General features: G+C 40.8%; 1 protein-coding gene across 7 annotated transcripts in view; it reads left to right on the top strand.

The window, feature by feature from the left end:
- TTC1 (tetratricopeptide repeat domain 1) overlaps window positions 1-17944 on the top strand; it is an 80781-nt gene that overhangs the window by 14394 nt on the left and 48443 nt on the right. For 2 of the 7 annotated variants that reach the window (XM_055561373.1, XM_055561406.1), the window contains 3 exons: window positions 7275-7335; window positions 10261-10367; window positions 17213-17450. The gene's annotated coding sequence lies outside the window, so the exon portion shown is untranslated. The remainder of the gene's footprint in view (window positions 1-7274; window positions 7336-10260; window positions 10368-17212; window positions 17451-17944) is intronic. The other 5 variants (XM_055561354.1, XM_055561384.1, XM_055561397.1 and 2 more) reach the window with 4 other exon arrangements.

A 17944-nucleotide genomic window follows, 5' to 3' on the forward strand; every position in this document is an offset into this window, starting at 1 on the left:
CGGGACCTATAAAAAATGCTAAAACATCACTGGCGTAAATAAGTGGAAAAGTTAACTGGTCTCATTCCTGCTCTAAAAGACAGTTCTTGATGTGGACTTTTTTTTTTTTTTAACCCACTCTTTTCTTAAAACAGGCCTAACTTTGTGCAGTACACATGTTTGGTCAGAGTCAACAAAACATTAGCAATCACAGCAAAGAGAGTATCTTTAAAGTTCTACTTCTGCCTGTGCCTGGGAACATTCTCATACAAATGTTTCTTCTCCCTTTAAAAACAGAATTTAAGAGAAAAAGAAAAGATGTGCAAATAGTGATTATATTTTGGCACAAAGTGTGTCACAAATCAACATATAACTTTGTATAATTCCCCAGCAGAACCTAGCCAAAAGAAAGCCCTCCCCAGCTGAACTCAGCTTCTAGGGAAGAATAGTCCTGTTTACAAACATGGAAGAGATGGGCAGTAGGAACCTGGTTCTGGTTTAGGGGGCAAGATTGGAAGGTCAGGCATGGAAGGGGTCCTTGTTGGACCCCGGAAATTCTCATATGTATCATCAGCACATGGCCTCATGAGCAGCTCTGTCCTTGGGCTTTCCTAGACACAGGAAGGGGAGAGCCGAGTTCTACACTCTGATCCAGAAGGAGCAGTGATTTTGGGTAAGAGATTTCCACCTAGAAAATAGGTCCCGATCTCAGGGTGTCCCTTGTCCCGAAGTCAGGAAAAAGAGGAGTGGAAGGTAGACAGCCGATGTTGCTTCTTGCTTTTCCTTTATGCCTACATGAGAGAAGAAGTAGTTTTCTTCCTAAGTGCCTGGTGGTAAAAAGTGATAAATTTCTTTGAACCATGCAGATGGGATAGAACTAAAGCATGCCAAAAATAATTGAAGTTAGCCTCACCATAGCTGAAATTTTGACACTAAATAATGCACAGTGTGAACCTGTTTATGAGGACTGGGTAATTTGTTAAATAGTCTTCATTTTGCACCCTTTAATCTGCCTCCCCAAAATTTGTCTGATTCAGAAAAATCACAAAAGGGAGTTAACAAGAAAATAAGTACGTGGAACAATAAGAGATACTCCCCTGAATTTTTTTCTTAGAACATTAATTTTGCTTTGCCAGCAGAAGTGGACCCCTCTGGGTGGTTAATCCATTTCTATGCATTTGTATTTCTAGAAAATCGGTTCCTTCTCATCCTCACTCAATCAAATCTAAAGGGGAAAGTTTGACAGTATACTTGAGATAATGTGGGCAAACATTACCATGTAGTGCTCCTAGGAATGGAAGTGAAGAAAATCTCTTAAGGGGTAGGGCACTTCAGCCACCCCTAAGCTATGGAATAACAAAAGCTGACTTTCTCCTTGGTAAAAGGAGAAAGGAATAAAGGGGTTGAGCACAATGAAACATTTTGATACATTGTCTGGCTCATGGACTTACTTAATGAAGTATTAGTGAGCCCAGGTGGCCAAACCACAGACTGGGTGGCTTAAACAACAGAAATTTATTTTCTCATAGTTCTGGAGGCTGGAAATCTAAGATCAAAGTGTTGGTAATGTTGGTTTCTCCAACGCCTTCTCACCATGGCCTGACATGGCCTTTTCTCTGGCCTGCACATCCCTAGTGTCTCTGCCTCTTATAAGGTCATCAGTCCTATTGGAGTGGGGGCCCTACCCTTATGATTTCATTTAACCTTTATCACCTCCTCATAGGCTCTATCTCCCAATACAGTCACACTGGGAGTTAGAGTTCTAACCTATGAACTGGTGTGCTAGGGGGTGGGCTGGGGGACACACAATGCAGTCCATTACAGTGTATGGAAATTTTCAGGAAGGATACACAGCAAATTGTTGTTAATATAACTTCTGGGGAATGGTGCTGGGGTTCCAAGTTAGTCCTATTTCTTCTACAGGAATTTTTTAAATGACACTATTTTAATAGTTGGTGATGATGATAAAAGGATATTAATTGGAAGAGGTGCCAAATTTTAGCCTGCCCATTACACATACAGAGCCCCAACCAGCCCTGAGTGCAGAGTAGTGCTCCATGGCTAAGAAAGCCTACTTGGAAGGCATTAGCATCCCAAGTGGTCCCCAGTCCATCACTCCTGGGGCAAGAGATGTCTAAGGAAAAAAAGGACCTAGTGGGGAAATAGCACCATCCTGTTGTCAAGACCCATAGGCAAGAGTGCCATCCATAGGACCCCAGCTTGGGTGGTAAAGGGCCAGCAGAGTAGCCACGGGAGCAGGGTGGAAGGGGCATTTGGGGTCTGAAGGCTCTTCACAACACCCTCCAACCTCTCCACTCACTCCTCATCCCACAGTCTTCCTGTGAAGTCAGCATTGCTGGTTGGAAATAACATCTCCAGGGCTTATACAAGAAATCTGAGGAATAAATGAGAAGTTGCTTTCATTCCCTGAATTTGTATAAACCTCCTAATTGCTTCCATGTCTGTGGTTGTTAGCCACTAATTATTAGGTGTTTTGCCTCTGTCAGCATTTTCACAAACTAGTCCTTTCTGTGAGACATGATAAGTACTTAATCAGGGTTGAGTTAGAGGCATGTGTACCAGAGGGAGGGGGAGAGGAGTTTTGAGGGGGTGGGAGGGTGGATAGGAATGGTGAGGCTGTGTACGTGGTTTTGCAGCTGTGAGCCAATATGGAAGAAAGAGCACTGAACCGCAAGACACTAAAATGAGCCACAAGGCACTGAAACAATAATAGAAACAGCAGCTGCCTTTTTCAAAAAAAAGTTGAAATGTAGTTGATTTATAATGATTTACAATGTTGTGTTAATTTCTGCTGTACAACAGAGTGATTTAGTTATATATATGTATATATATTTTATATTCATTTCTATTATGGTTTATCATAGGATATTGTATATAGTTCTCTGTGGTATACAGTGGGACCTTGTTTTTTTATCCCTTCTATATAATAGTTTGCATCTGCTAACACCAACCTCCTACTCCATCCCTCCCCCAACCTCCTCCCCGCTTGGCAATCACAAGTCTGTTCTCGATGTCTGTGAGTTTCTCTATAAGTTCATTTATGTCATATTTTAGATTCCACATATGTGATATCATATGGTATTGGTCTTTCTCTTTCTGACTTACTTAGTATGATAATCTGTAGGTCCATCTGTGTTGCTGCAAATGGCACTGTTTTGTTTTTTTTTATTTTTTGTTGTTCTTTTTTACGGTTGAGTAGTATTCCCTTGTATATATGAACCACATCTTCATCCATCCATCTGTTGTTTCCATGTCTTGGTTAGTGTGAATAGTGCTGCTAGGAATATAGTGGTGCATGTTATCTTTTTGGATTAGAGTTTTGTCTGGATATATGCCCAGAAGTGGGATTGCTGGATCATATGGTAATTTCATTTTTAGTTTTCTGAGGAACCTCCATACAGTTTTCCATAGTGGCTGCACCCACTTACATTCTCACCAGCCGTGGAGGAAGGTTCTCTTTTCTTTACATCTTCTTCAGCATTTGTTATTTGTAGACTTTTTAATGATGGCCATCTGACCAGTGTAAGGTGGTAACTTACCATAGTTTTGATTTGCATTTCTCTGATAATTAGCAACATTGAGTATCTTTTCATGTGCTCATTGGCCATTTTTATTTTTTTCTTGAAGAAATGTCTATTTAGATCTTCTGCCCATTTTTTTGATTGGGTTGTTTGGTTTATTTTGTTGAGTTGTATGAGCAACAACAACTGCCTTTAACTGTGCACTTGAAATTGAGCCAGGCACTGTGCTGAGTCCTCTGTATCCTCTGATCCTTACCAGAAAACCTTGATGTTGCTCTTTCAGATGCAAAGCTCAGAGAGAGTCAGCCACCAACCAGCAAGAAGCGTGTGTCAGTGAGTGAACTGGCTACACATAACAGAACACGAGTAGCAGTGGCTTGAACAACTCAGAAGATCTTTTTTCTCATGTGAGAAGTTTGGGAGTAGTTAACCCAGGGCTTGTGTGGTTGCTCCTTACCATTGAGGATGGAGGCCCTATGTCCCTTTCTAGCACTTGCCTGCGTTGTCCTTCTAATGTGGACACCAGGTCTCTCTGTTGGACAGGAAAAGGAAAGGGACAGGAACAAAAGGCACATCCTGCTGACTCTGTCCCCCTTTTATTTAAGGAGGTTTCCAGAAAGTTCTATCTCTCTGAGCTTCTACTGTATCACCTGGCCTTTTTTTTTTTTTTTTTTGCAAGATGGCTATTTTGTGCCTGATACTGTGCCAAACATTCACATGTATTGTATTCATTCTTCATAACAGCCCTGTATGAGAGCTTTTAACAACCCCTGGGCTCTGGTTTTATCCTTTCTATTATATAGCTAAGCAATCCAAAGTAATCACTTTGTGACCCCCCGTTTTCTCATCTGTTTTATGAAGGACCAGACTAGAGAAGGAGTTTTTAAAGTCTCCAGACCCTTACAGGGACCATGGATAAAACCCAGGAAGAAGGGTTGTGAATTTGGATGGGGAAAACCATTTCATTCTTATTTTCTCTAACCTCTAGTTGAAATTTAGCATTTCTTTCTATTATGACTGTAGACAACAGACCACAGTAATAGTAGCAGATTCTGTGACTTTTTTTTACCAAAGGAAATCACAGATATTTTAGAGCCTATTATAGTTGTTTCAGATATGTTAAGATGTCATTTATGTTCATCATTACCTAAAACTGTGGTCATTATTACACCTGCCATATTTAATGTTAATTAAGAGGCATACATCTATATAGATCTACCTTACAAATTTTGTTTTTAATATTTTAGTAACTTAAAAAAATGGGGCTTCCCTGGTGGCTCAGCGGTAAAGATTCTCCTGCCTGTAATGCAGAAGTCACCGGAGACTCACATTTGATCCCTGGATTGGGAAGATCCCCTGGAAGAGGGAGTGGCAACGCACCCTAGTATTCTTGCCTGGGGAATCCCATGGACAGACAAGCCTTGCGGGCTAAGGTCCATAGGGTTGCAGAGTCAGACATCATTGAAGTGACTGAGCATGCATATTTCAAAGTAATTTATTTTCTTCATAATCATGTGTATTTTGCTTTATGCCTTTAAAAACATTTTCTGAGAAGGGATCCATAGGCTTCATCAGACTGCCAAAGAGCCCATGGAACAAATAAGACAAAGCTCCTGAAATATGAGAACTCTGCCTCTCTGGCTGTAAATGAGACTGTGCCACTAACTATCATGGTCGTCCTGAACAACTCCCTTCAGTGCTCTATTTCCTCAGTTTTCTCTTCTGTAAAATGGGAATAATACTAGCGTTATCTAGTTAAGAGCTACTAAGAGAACCAGAGAAATCTGCATGTGAGTACACACAGATGCAGAGCTTATGCCTGTTCAGCTGTGCAGAGTCAGCTTCTTAAGTGGTAATAAATGAGGGTTATTAAGTTGTTCAACTTTAGACCTATTTCCCAGAGATGCTGATTTTTTTCAATCACTTCTAGATAAGTGTCCTGAGATAGTCATATAGATTGGGATTGACCTAGGAAAAAAAACCAATAATAAAGGGGAAATTGCACCTTAAATGCACTTGAATAGAACTACTGAAGAACACAGGAGAGAAAGTGAGATTTTTCCCAATGGATCATATAACTCCAATTATCCTAGGCTCTGAGAAACTAGGAGCCTAGGAGCCATGGAATTTTCCAGCTAAGAGTTCTGGAGTGGGTTGCCATTTCCTTCTCCAGGGGATCTTCCCGACTCAGGGATTGAACCCAGGTCTCCCACATTGCAAGCAGACGCTTTTACTGTCTGAGCCACCAGGGAAGTTGGGCTTCTCTGATAGCTCAGTTGGTAAAGAATCCGCCTGGGTTGGGATGATCCCCTGGAGAAGGGAAAGGCAACCCACTCCAGTATTTTGGACTTCCCTGGTGGCTCAGATGGTAAAGCATCTGCCTACAATGTGGAAGACCCCGGTTTGATTGCTGAGTTGGGAAGATCCTCTGGAGAAGGAAATGGCAACCCACTCCAGTACTCTTGCCTGGAAAATCCCACGGACGGAGGAGCCTGGTAAGCTACTCCTTCCATGCACTCACAAAGAGTCGGACACACTGAGCGACTTCACTTCTGAAAAACTTCAGTCAATAAACCATGTCTAAAAGAAAAAAATCACAGATCAATCAGTCATTTCCTCTGTAATCTCTAAATACAGGGATAATTGGACAAATGACTAGAAAGTTGAGAAAGTTGGTTTCTTTCATAGTCTGTGCCTTTAAAATATCTGTGAGTACTTACCAAAAATTTATTCATCCAAGATATCTGCTGAGGTGACTATAATGTTTTAAGTAGCAAAGTAAATATCTACAAATATCTTATTTGTTCAACAATATTTTAGAAATGAGCTCAAATTATGTTTGGGGTGTTAACTTCATGCTTTCATAGTCTTAAACTCAAAGACACAGTGTACTGGGAGGTAGGTAGTCAGCTTGGCCAAGAAAAATGGTTCCTAAACAAGGTGATATTTTGATCGGTTTCCCCAAGGACTTTTGGAAATACCCTGGGATGTTTTTGTTGAAGAGGATGTCTGGTTTGCACAATGGAAGCTGCCCTTTTTTTCTGGCTTTGAGAGAATGGAAGTCTGATTCTGCTGTCTTAGCCATATAGAGAAGAACTCGGCTAAAAGGTAGAATTGAGGAAAACTTTTATTCTACTAAAATAGAAAAAAGCCTACTTCTATATTTAAAAGAAAAACAACAGAGAAAAAACTCCAGTTTTCTTATCTTGATATTAATGAGAGGTCATTCATTTATTTACAAGTGTTCCTTGATTGCCCACCTTTAGCAAGGCACTATGCCAAGCACAACAGATGTGGCCCCTGCCCTCCTGACACTTAAGACTAATGTTGATAACGTTAAAAATTTTAAGAGACAGGCTCTGTGCTAAGTATTTTACTTATGTGAATTAATTAACGCTTCCCAGTCACCCTAGAAGGAAAATACTGTTACCCCACGTTACATTACAGATAAGGAATCACAAGTTTAAGGAGCATGTTCAGGTTTACAGGGCTAGTCAAGGACTGAGCTGGGATTCAGTCTTGGCCAATCTGATGCCACAATCTGTGCTCTGAAACAGGGGTTGGCAAACTACAGCCCACTGGCCAAGTCCAGCCCAATGTCTGCTTTTGTAAATAAAGTTTTATTGAAACAGACAAGTTCCCATTCATTTACATGATGCCTTTGGCAGCTTCCATGTAACAGTATTAGTCCAGTAGTTGCAGCAAAGACCACATGGCCCATAGAGCCTAAAATATTTACCTGTCCCTTTACAGGAAAGAGACTGCTCTAAAACTTCAACTCCCACTGCTTCCTCTCCCACATAAATGACAAGAGGTAAGTAAAATAATTGAAAATAATTTTTTAACATACCATGATTCATGAAATGGAACCCTGTGAAAGAGAATCACTGGAGTGGTGGGGCATGAGCTCTTTAAAATGTGAGTCCCCAGAGAGGGGACCTTGAAGCTGAGATCTGAAACCTGGGACAGAGCTTCTCCCTGAAGAACTTGTAGCTTATTTAGCTCCCCCTATATCCACTACATCTGCAAAGGATGACAAAGAAGACAGTCTCCTTTCTGGAGTTAAAAGATTGCCTCCCCCTTTAAATGGGAGCCTGGGAGGATTCAGTGAGGGGAATGGCAGATGAAAATGTTCAGCATGGTACTTGACATCCAGTTGGCACTTCCCGAACAGCCCTCCTTCCTTCTGTCTCCCATCCTTGCCACCTGCTGAACCAAAATTGGTCTGCTGCCTAAACTTGCAAAGGTTTATACATCGTGAACACAATGCTTTATTCTTTAAAATGGGCATTGACATTTAATATAGTAAAGTGAGGGTTGGAAGTACGTGTCCTAACTCAGAATAAATTGTTTGGTCCAGTGGATGAGTCCCAAGGGGGAAAAATGTGCTAGCTAAGTCATTCCATTTGTGGTTAGGGCACAGATTCCCTTTCTTGATCCAAATGGCCAAGGCTGAGGGCAGAGGCGGGGTTGGGCAAGTGGGTGCAGGATGCTTGCCTTGGCAGTCTTCTGCGTGAGTCCCTCTAAGACTGTCAGTCTCCATTTTATATGGTACCTTCATCCATCCATTACCAACATTAAAGGCCTCATCTTTAACCGGGCTCTGGGCCATTTGCTTGACAGTGAAAAACTGCTGAGTTTTCCTGCCAAGTATATATCCATATATTTTTTATAGATATATATTGCCTTCAAGGCCACTTCTCCTCTTAACAGTTAAGGTTACTATATCTGCCCACTCCTTTGGTTCTTTAGAAAAACACAGACTTTGTGGTTAGACCTGGCTTTATGCCCTTGTTCTGTTCAACTAGCTGTGTGACCTTGGGGAAAACTTTTAACTTCTCTGATCCTCAGTCTTGTCATTTTTAATAATAATATCTATTACTGTCATCCATTTATACAATATTTGAGTGTTTCTTGTGTGCCAGGCACCGTGCTGGGCTCTATGGATTTCACAGCAAACAAGACAGATGAGATCTCAATCCTTGTGGCTCTTATAGTCTAGTAGAGGGAGTTATTATAATCAAGTAAATAAATGCTTAAGATTGTTACAGATGTGATCAGTGATATGGAGGAGACAGGGTGATGTAATAGAGTGAGCTACTTAAGTGATACTGAGGCAAGACCTGTAGAATAAGAATGAGCAAACCATGGGAAGAGCTGTAAATTACATCAGGCAGAGGGAGAAAGGTCTGGAGGCAGGGAAAATGTGTTTTAGGAAGACAGAGTAGTCAGTATCCAAGAGGCGCAGTGGTACAAGACAAGGTCAGAGAGGTGGATAGAGACCAGCTCACATGGGCCTTTTGGGTCATGACAAGGAGTTTTAGGTTTTATTCTGATCAGCCTGAGAAGCCAATGAAAGTGATTGAGATATGTATAGGAATCGCATGTTTTAAAGATCTGTCTGGTTACTGCATGGTGAAGGGATCATAGGGAAAAAGGGTAAAAACAGGGAGGCCAAGGTTGTAAGGATTACCTAAAATTACAAAGGTAAAATAATGAGCATGCCTCCTGACACATAGAATTTCTCTATGAATGTTAGTTAGCCTGTTTTTCTGAAAAATCTAAGCCTGTCTTATCTAATACAGTAGACAGTGGCTTCATGTGGCTGTTGAGCATTTGAAATGTGACTAGTGCAATCATGCAAATGTATTTTATTTCATATTAATTAAATTTAAAAACTAGTATTTGACTCACTTGGGAAGAACTTTTGAAAAACTTGGATATATGAGTCTATTTTTTAGCTGTAAATTTTACAAAATCTGAGTATAGAGTCAACTATTTTTGATGAAAATTTAATGTCCAAATTGAGATGTTCTATAACAGTAAAATGCACACATGATTTCAAAGATTTAGTATGAAAAAGAAAATGTAAAATTCTGTTAATAATTTTCATATTGATTATATGTTCAAATTTTGGACATACTAGGTTAAATTAAATGTTATTTAAAAAATTAATTTCACTTATTTTACTGTTTTTAAAGCTTTAAAAAAATTTTTTAATTAACATATGTTGCTGAGTCCAAGATTACTACTTCTTGCCATACAACAAGCTAATAAATTAAGAGGTGAGATGTTGGGACAAGGAATAGAGACTTTATTCAGCAATCCAGCAGACTGAGAAGATGGCAGACTAGTGTCCCAAAGAGCTATCTTCTCTAAATTAGAATTCAGGCTTCTTTTATGGTAAAAGGAAAGGGGGTGTGGCTCGATGTTGCAAACCTTGGTGCCAGAATCCTTTGTTCCTGCCTTCCTTGTAGGTCTGTTTGGTAACAATGTTCCTGCAAACCTCCAACAGGACAAATGTCATTCTCTGTTCTGTGGTCTTTAGAGGAAAAGTGTTGTATCTGTAAAGGTCAGAGCCTTGAGAATGGGTTCTCCTGTATATTGCAGGCTATAGGCAACATTCTTTTACAAAGGTGCAAAGCCAGCATGACTAAGCATGGGCCACAGAGCACATGGGTTAGAGCTAAAGAAATAGATCCAACATGGAGTCAGGTTTATTCTTGTCTGTTACACATAAGTGTCTCGTGTATTACTATTGGACATGCTGGTCAAACAGATACAGAAATCTAGAAATTTAAACGTGCAGGATGTTAACTCTTGATTATGTCTCCTATCTAGAAATCTCAATTTGAAGATTAGAACTGGGAAAAAATAAAAAGCAATAGTATCTTTTAGAAACACTAAGAATACAGGATCTGCATGTTAATTATATATTTGATGTCTGTCTCAACCTCAGGGAATTCATTTGGCATCCCTGACTATTCCTGGATATTGAACCTTACTTTAGCGAATTCAAGCACTCCAACTCTGGGAGAAGGAGCCCAGGACTTAAAGAACCTGCAGGTATAAAGCTGAATCCCCAAAGCCAAGCTAAGTAACCTTGTGGTATTAATATATCCACTTTGAGCAGGAAAAGGACCAAGTAAGTCTAGCATAGACTGAAATCTCTAGCTCCAGGGAGCATAGATGCACAGAGCCTCCTAAAGGTTTAGGACAGTGTGTTCATAGTAAATCACTGGGACAGGTAGGAGTGATTTCCATCTCTGCCTGCAGATTCTCCACAAAGCAATTAAATAAATTGCTTTAACTTAAAGTATAGTTAAAGTTTGTACCAGGGTCTGTATATAGTGCTTTAGGTTCGTTATCCCATTCAAACTTCATGAAACTTTCTGAGGTAGGTGTTAAGGTTTAGTGACTTGTCCAAGATCAATCATATCACACAGCTGCTAAGAGGCAGAGCAGGGATTCAAACCCAGGCAGCCTGACACCAGAACCTACACTCTTAGTCACCATACAGGCAGCAATCCTGTTGACATGCCAGTGACCCAAGGGACCACCCTTGAATATAAGACTTCTTCTCTACTTCCATCACTTCTAGCCATTGCTGAGACTTGCTTACCCCTTGCTAGTCCCTGCTCTGCTCCCAGCCCTGAGCTAGCAGGCCATGACTAAGTGGGCAACTCCTTATGATTGAGAGATGGGTGTGTGCCACTGAGAAATCACCCAGTTGCTCCCTCCAGAAAGAAAAACAAAGAGTAAATGATTATTTCGCTATTCTCCAGATATATCACTGTACCCACCACAGGGTCTAGTATGCTGCATTCATGTTCAGCTTTCATTCTTTCAACAAATTTATGTGATCAGTTCCCTGTCTTGTGAGATGTGAATGAAAACTTCACAAATACTATCACTATTAGTAATATTACTGGTCATCATTAGTAACACTAATAATCAAGTTATATTACTATTAGTAATTGGTCTTAATAATGGTAATACTGTAACACCTTAATTAATAATATTTGTGGAGCACTTGCCATGCTAAATACTATTAATATCACTTAATTGGCACTTAGTAATTTTTTTTCTATCTTGAGCACTTAATTTTCTGTGTTTAATTTTCACAACAATGGTATAAGGAAATTCCAGAAGCCTCAGAATACTACACAACCCATGAGAGCACTGGGTTATTCAGTGTTTCGGCTATAAATTCCTGAAAGAGGGTCATTCACCTGTGTGATAGCAGGATATTCACTGGCCCCTTACAACTGTAAACAAAACAGACATGGTCTCTGCACTGGGAAAATCACGACAGAACCACCCCCTGGATGGAAAACACTTATTTTCCTTTTACAGAGCAGGGTTGCAAGAACGAAGAGACAAAATCTCTACAGTTTCCAGAATTGATTGGTGGGCTTGCATCTCTAAAAATGTTTCTTGTCTCATGCTCTATACCTCTGCAACATCCAACTCCTTCTCATTCCCCAAAATGCTCTGAAGGTTTTCATGATGTCCTCCAACCTTTCTTTTTGTCCTTTTTATCCTCTTAATGAATTATTCCTCCTCCAACAGACTAATTCAGATATCTTCTTAGTGAAGATCTACCAAACAGGTCCCACTGCTTGTTTGTTCTTGGTATAAAAAGAAAAGAATGGAGTGCTTCTTCCTTTAGGCTCAGTAGTGCCTTCCTTCATCCCCAGTCTCCAAGCCTACGCCTCTAGCCTGTGATCTCATGAGGATGGAGGAAGGCAGGGACTGTTTCTTATTAGGTGTCCTGTACCCAGCTATTGTCACAAGGCCTGTCACATATTATTATTGTCTCTAATGTGCATTAAATATTATGTGCCAAGCCTGTGGGTCCTTGTCTTCTAGTTTATATTATTTTCTGCCAAAAAACTGAAGAGGGAGTAACCACTGTTTTGTTGTTGTTCAATTGCTAAGTTGTGTCTGACTCTGCGATCCTATGGACTACAACATGCCAGGTTTCTCTGTCCTTCACTATCTCCTGGAGCTTCCTTAAATTCATGTCCATTGAGGCAGTGATGTTATCTAACCATCTCATCCTCTGTCACCCCCTTCTCCTTTTCCTTCAGTCTTTCCCAGCATCAAGGTCTTTTCCCATGAGTTCACTCTCAACATCAGGTGACTTTCAAAGTATTGGAGCTTTAGTTTCAGCATCAGTCCTTCCAATGAATATTCAGGGTTGATTTCCTTTGGGACTGACTGATTTGATCTCCTTGCAGTACAAGGGACTCTAAAGAGTCTTCTCCAACACCACAGTTCAAACGCATCAATTCTTCGGCACTCAGCTTTCTTTATAGTCCAACTCTCACATCCATACATGACTACTGGAAAAACCATAGCCTTGACTAAATGGATCTTTGTTGACAAAGTAATGTCTCTGCTTTTGAATATGCTATCTAGGTTGGTCATAACTTTTCTTCCAAGGAGTAAGTGTCTTTTAATTTCATGGCTGCAGTCACCATCTTCAGTGATTTTGGAGCCCAGAAATATAAAATGTGTCTTTGCTTCCACTTTTTCCCCATCTATTTGCCATGAAGTGATAAGACCGGATGTCATGATCATAATTTTTTTAATGTTGAGTTTCAAGCCAGCTTTTTTCACTCTCCTCTTTCACCTTCATCAAGAGGCTTTTTAGTTCTTCATTTTCTGCTATTACAGTGGTATCATCTGCATATCTGAGGTTGCTGATATTTCTTCCAGCAATCTTGAGTCCACCTTGTGATTAATCCAGTTCAGTTCAGTTGCTCAGTCGTGTCCGACTCTTTGTGACCCCATGGACTACAGCACGCTGGGCTTCCCTGTCCATCACCAACTCCCAGAGCTGACTCAAACTCATGTCCATCGAGTCAGTAATGCCATCCAACCATCTCATCTACTGTTGTCCCCTTCTCCTCTCGCCTTCAATCTTTCCCAACATCAGGGTCTTTTCTAGTGAGTCAGTTCTTTGCATCAGGTGGCCAATGTACTAGAGTTTTAGCTTCAGTATCAGTCCTTCCAATGAATATTCAGGACTGATTTCCTTTAGGATAGACTGGTTGGATCTCCTTGAAGTCCAAGGGAGTCTCAAGTCTTCTCCAACACCACAGTTAAAAAGCCTCAATTCTTCAGCGCTCAGCTTTCTTTATAGTCCAACTCTCACATCCATACATGACTAGTGGAAAAACCATAGTTTTGACTAGACAGACCTTTGTTGGCAAAGTAATGTCTCTACTTTTTAATATGTTGTCTAGGTTGGTCATAGCTTTTCTTTGAAGGAGCAAGCGTCTTTTAATTTAATGACTGCAGTCACCATCTGCAGTGATTTTGGAGCCTCCAAAATAAAATCTGTCACTGTTTCCATTTTTTCCCCATCTATTTGCCATGAAGTGATGGGACCAGATGCCATGATCTTCGTTTTCTGAATGTTGAGTTTTAAGCCAACTTTTCACTCTCCTCTTTCACTTTCATCAAGAGGCTCTTTAGTTCTTCTTCACTTTCTGCCATAAGGGTAGTGTCATATGCATATCTGAGGTTATTGATATTTCCCCCAGCAATCTTGATTCCAGCTTGTGTTTCATCCAGCCTGGCATTTCTCATGATGTACTCTGCATAGAAGTTAAATAAGCAGGGTGACAATATACAGCCTTGACGTATTCCTTTCCCAATTTGGAACCAGTCTGTTGTTCCGTGTCCAGTTCTAACTGTTGCTTCTTGACATGCATACAGATTTCTCAGGAGGCAGGTGAGGTGGTCTGTTATTCCCACTTCTTTAAGAATTTTCCACAGTTGTTATGATCCACACAGTCAGAGGCTTTGGCGTAGTCAATAAAGCAGAGTAGATGTTTTTCTGGAAGTCTCTTGCTTTTTCTATGACCCAACGGATGTTGGCAATTTGATCTCTTGTTCCTCTGCCTTTTCTAAATCCAGCCTTGAACATCTCTAAGTTCATGGGTCACATACTATTGAAGCCTGGCTTGTAGAATTTTGAGCATTATTTTGCTAGTGTGTGAGATGAATGCAATTGTGTGGGAGTTTGAGCATTCTTTGGGATTGCCTTTCTTTGGGATTGGAATGAAAACTGACACTTTCCAGTCCTGTGGCCACTGCTGAGTTTTCCAAATTTACTGGCATACTGAGTGCAGCATTTTCACAACATCATCTTTTAGGATTTGATATAGCTCAACTGGAATTCCATCACCTCCACTAGCTTTGTTCGTAGTGATGCTTCCTAAGGCCCACTTAACTTCGCATTCCAGGATGTCTGGCTCTAGGTGAGTGATCACACCATTGTGGTTATCTGGGTCATGAATATCTTTTTTTGTATAGTTCTTCTGTGTATTCTTGCCACCTCTTCTTAATATCTTCTGCTTTTGTTCAGTCAGTTCAGTCGCTCAGTCGTGTCCGACTCTTTGCAACCCCATGAATTGCAGCACGCCAGGCCTCCCTGTCCATCACCAACTCCTGGAGTTCACTCAGACTCATGTCCATCGAGTCAGTGATGCCATCCAGCCATCTCATCCTCTGTCGTCCCCTTCTCCTCCTGCCCCCAATCCCTCCCAGCATCAGAGTCTTTTCCAATGAGTCATCTCTTCCCATGAGGTGGCCAAAGTACTGGAGTTTCAGCTTTAGCATCATTCCTTCCAAAGAACACCCAGGACTGATCTCCTTTAGAATGGACTGGTTGGATCTCCTTGCAGTCCAAGGGACTCTCAAGAGTCTTCTCCAACACCACAGTTCAAAGGCATCAATTCTTCACGCTCAGCTTTCTTCACAGTCCAACTCTCACGTCCATACACGAGTACTGGAAAAACCATAGCCTTGACTAGACAGACCTTTGTTGGCAAAGTAATGTCTCTGTTTTTGAATATGCTATCTAGGTTGGTCATGACTTTCCTTCCAAGGAGTAAGCGTCTTTTAATTTCGTGGCTGCAGTCACCATCTGCAGTGATTTTGGAGCCCAGAAAAATAAAGTCTGACACTATTTTCACTGTTTCCCCATCTATTTCCCATGAAGTGATGGGACCAGATGCCATGATCTTCGTTTTCTGAATGTTGAGTTTCAAGCCAACTTTTTCACTCTCCTCTTCCACCTTCATCAAGAGGCTTTTTAGTTCCTCTTCACTTTCTGCCATAAGGGTGGTGTCATCTGCATGTCTGAGGTTATTGATATTTCCCCCAGCAATCTTGATTCCAGCTTGCGCTTCTTCCAGCCCAGCATTTCTCATGATGTACTCTGCATAGAAGTTAAATAAGCAGGGTGACAATATACAGCCTTGACGTACTCCTTTTCCTATTTGGAACCAGTCTGTTGTTCCATGTCCAGTTCTAACTGTGGCTTCCTGACCTGCATACAGATTTCTCAAGAGGCAGGTCAGGTGGTCTGGTATTCCCATCTCTTTCAGAATTTTCCACAGTTTATTGTGATCCACACAGTCAAAGGCTTTGGCATTAGGTCCATACTATTTCTGTCCTTTATTGTGCCCATCTTTAAATGAAATGTTCCCTTGGCTCCATCCCAATTTACGTATGAGGTACATTTATATATTAAGCTTAGCAGCATTAAGTAATTTGTCCCAATGTCACACAACTAGTCAAATGACAGAGCTAGAATTAGGATTCAAATAATCAAATCATCCACCTAGAGCATTTTTCACAGCATATAGCACCTAATAAGCATGTAATCAATAAAGGCTAGCTACTAGAACTATCATCCAAAGTTGGACAGCTATTAAAATAACTTGACATTGTAATGTGTCTGTTGAATTTATTTACTTTCTTAGTTTTGCTCTGAAATTTACAGCCTATCACACCAGAATTTAACAGGACTTCCTAAAGATCATAAGACCTAACCACTTAACTTTTTGAAGGTCTTACTGTATTTAAAAAAATAAAAAATATAAAAAGGTTTCTAAAATTCTGATATATTTTTAATATTTACTTCGGGCATATTAAAACTTTTGATTTATACAAAAATATAACTGTTTGTATAACCTCATTCAGATACAAATTCAAAAAGCAAATGTTATACCCTTCTTGAAAGTCACTTCCAGCTTTCTCTGCAGTAGGTTCTGTGAATTATAGAAAACTAATATTCTGCTGTTATCCTTGGTTATGTATCTGGCTACCTTAAAGGGATATCTCAGTTCTGTATTCCTAGTGGGCAATGCTTGGGGTCTGATTAATATTCAGTAAACATCTCTTGAATGAATGTAAAAGCCAACAGTTCGCTTTTGGTTCCAGGACTGCTTAACACTCTCAAATATTATTGAGGACCGCAAAAAGCTTTTGTTTATGTGGGTTCTACCTATAACTGAAAATACTGTAATATGTTTATTAATTCACTTAAAATAACAATACACCCATTATATGCTAACATAAACAATCTTTCTATAGATAATTAAGTTTTCCAAAACAAAAAATGTACATATAATGAAGAGTGGCATTGTCTTACATTTTTGCAAATCTCTGGCTTCATAAAAGACACCTGGATTCTCATTGCTCCTGCGTTCAATCCATTGCGCTATCACAGGACACATATCCTCTGGAAAAATCCATTGTACATTCATGAGAGGAGTATAAAGTGAAAAGTGAAAGTGAAGTCAGTCGTGTGCGACTCTTTGCGACCCCATGGACTGTAGCCTACCAGGCTTCTCCATCCATGGAATTTTCCAGGCATGAGTACTGGAGTTGGTTGCCATTTAACAACTTATCAACACTGTTTTGATCTAGCTGTAGACCCCTTTCGACAAAAACACACTTTAAGAAACATTAGAGGGAAAACTATTTTTGAACAGGATCATGCTTCAGGACTCTTCTGTACACAGCACAGCTGGCATTTGAGAGGTCAGAGCAGAGGAGTAAAAGGAACATTATAGAAACAGCCTTTCTCTTTTCCTTTTTTTCTCCAGAGCCCGGTATCGCGGAGTCTCGCCGTAACCCAAGATGGCAACCATCGCTCGTTTTCAGTCCGTACAATGACGTGATAGAGCGACAGTGCCGCACCCTCTCCCTGAGGTTTTACTACATTTCCCAGGATGCTTTGCCAACGCCGACGATATTGGCCGGCGCCGACGGAAGAGCACCTGACTGAGCGGAAGTAGAGATCTCAGAGGCGAGGAAGGTGAGGACGAGAGGAACAGTGAAGGTGTGAGTAGCCACATGGGTCTTTAGTCTTGGCGGTGAGGGACACAGCTACGGGAGGAACGTTTGGGAAGTGTAGGGGTGGCCCTCCTTAACTCAGGAGCGTCAGACTCCTGTGTTCTTATACTAGGCTTGGGAACTGGGAAAAACAAAACGTTGCTGTGGAGGCAAAGTCTCCGTATTAAAATCGTGCTGTTTAAAGTTTTCTTGGGACGAGATAGGGGCGAATTCGGGTTCTGTCGCAACCCAAGGGTCTGCGTGATTTTACTGCGACCGGAGGAGTGGAGCTGCTGACGGTCTGACTCAGCGTCTACAGCACTAGTTCTGAATTGGCTGCACCTGAAAGTCACCTGGGATGCCGTTTTAAAACTACAGATGCCCTGGCTCCACGCCAGACTAGCAAATCAGAATCTGTCGAGTATACAGTCTGGTCAGCAAGACTTGCTAAAGCGTTTTGAGTGTTAACGATGTGCATCCAGGGTTAAGAACCACGCTTTTCA

Source organism: Bubalus kerabau, chromosome 1 (genome assembly GCF_029407905.1).
Source record: "Bubalus kerabau isolate K-KA32 ecotype Philippines breed swamp buffalo chromosome 1, PCC_UOA_SB_1v2, whole genome shotgun sequence".
NCBI classification, from domain to species: domain Eukaryota; kingdom Metazoa; phylum Chordata; class Mammalia; order Artiodactyla; family Bovidae; genus Bubalus; species Bubalus kerabau.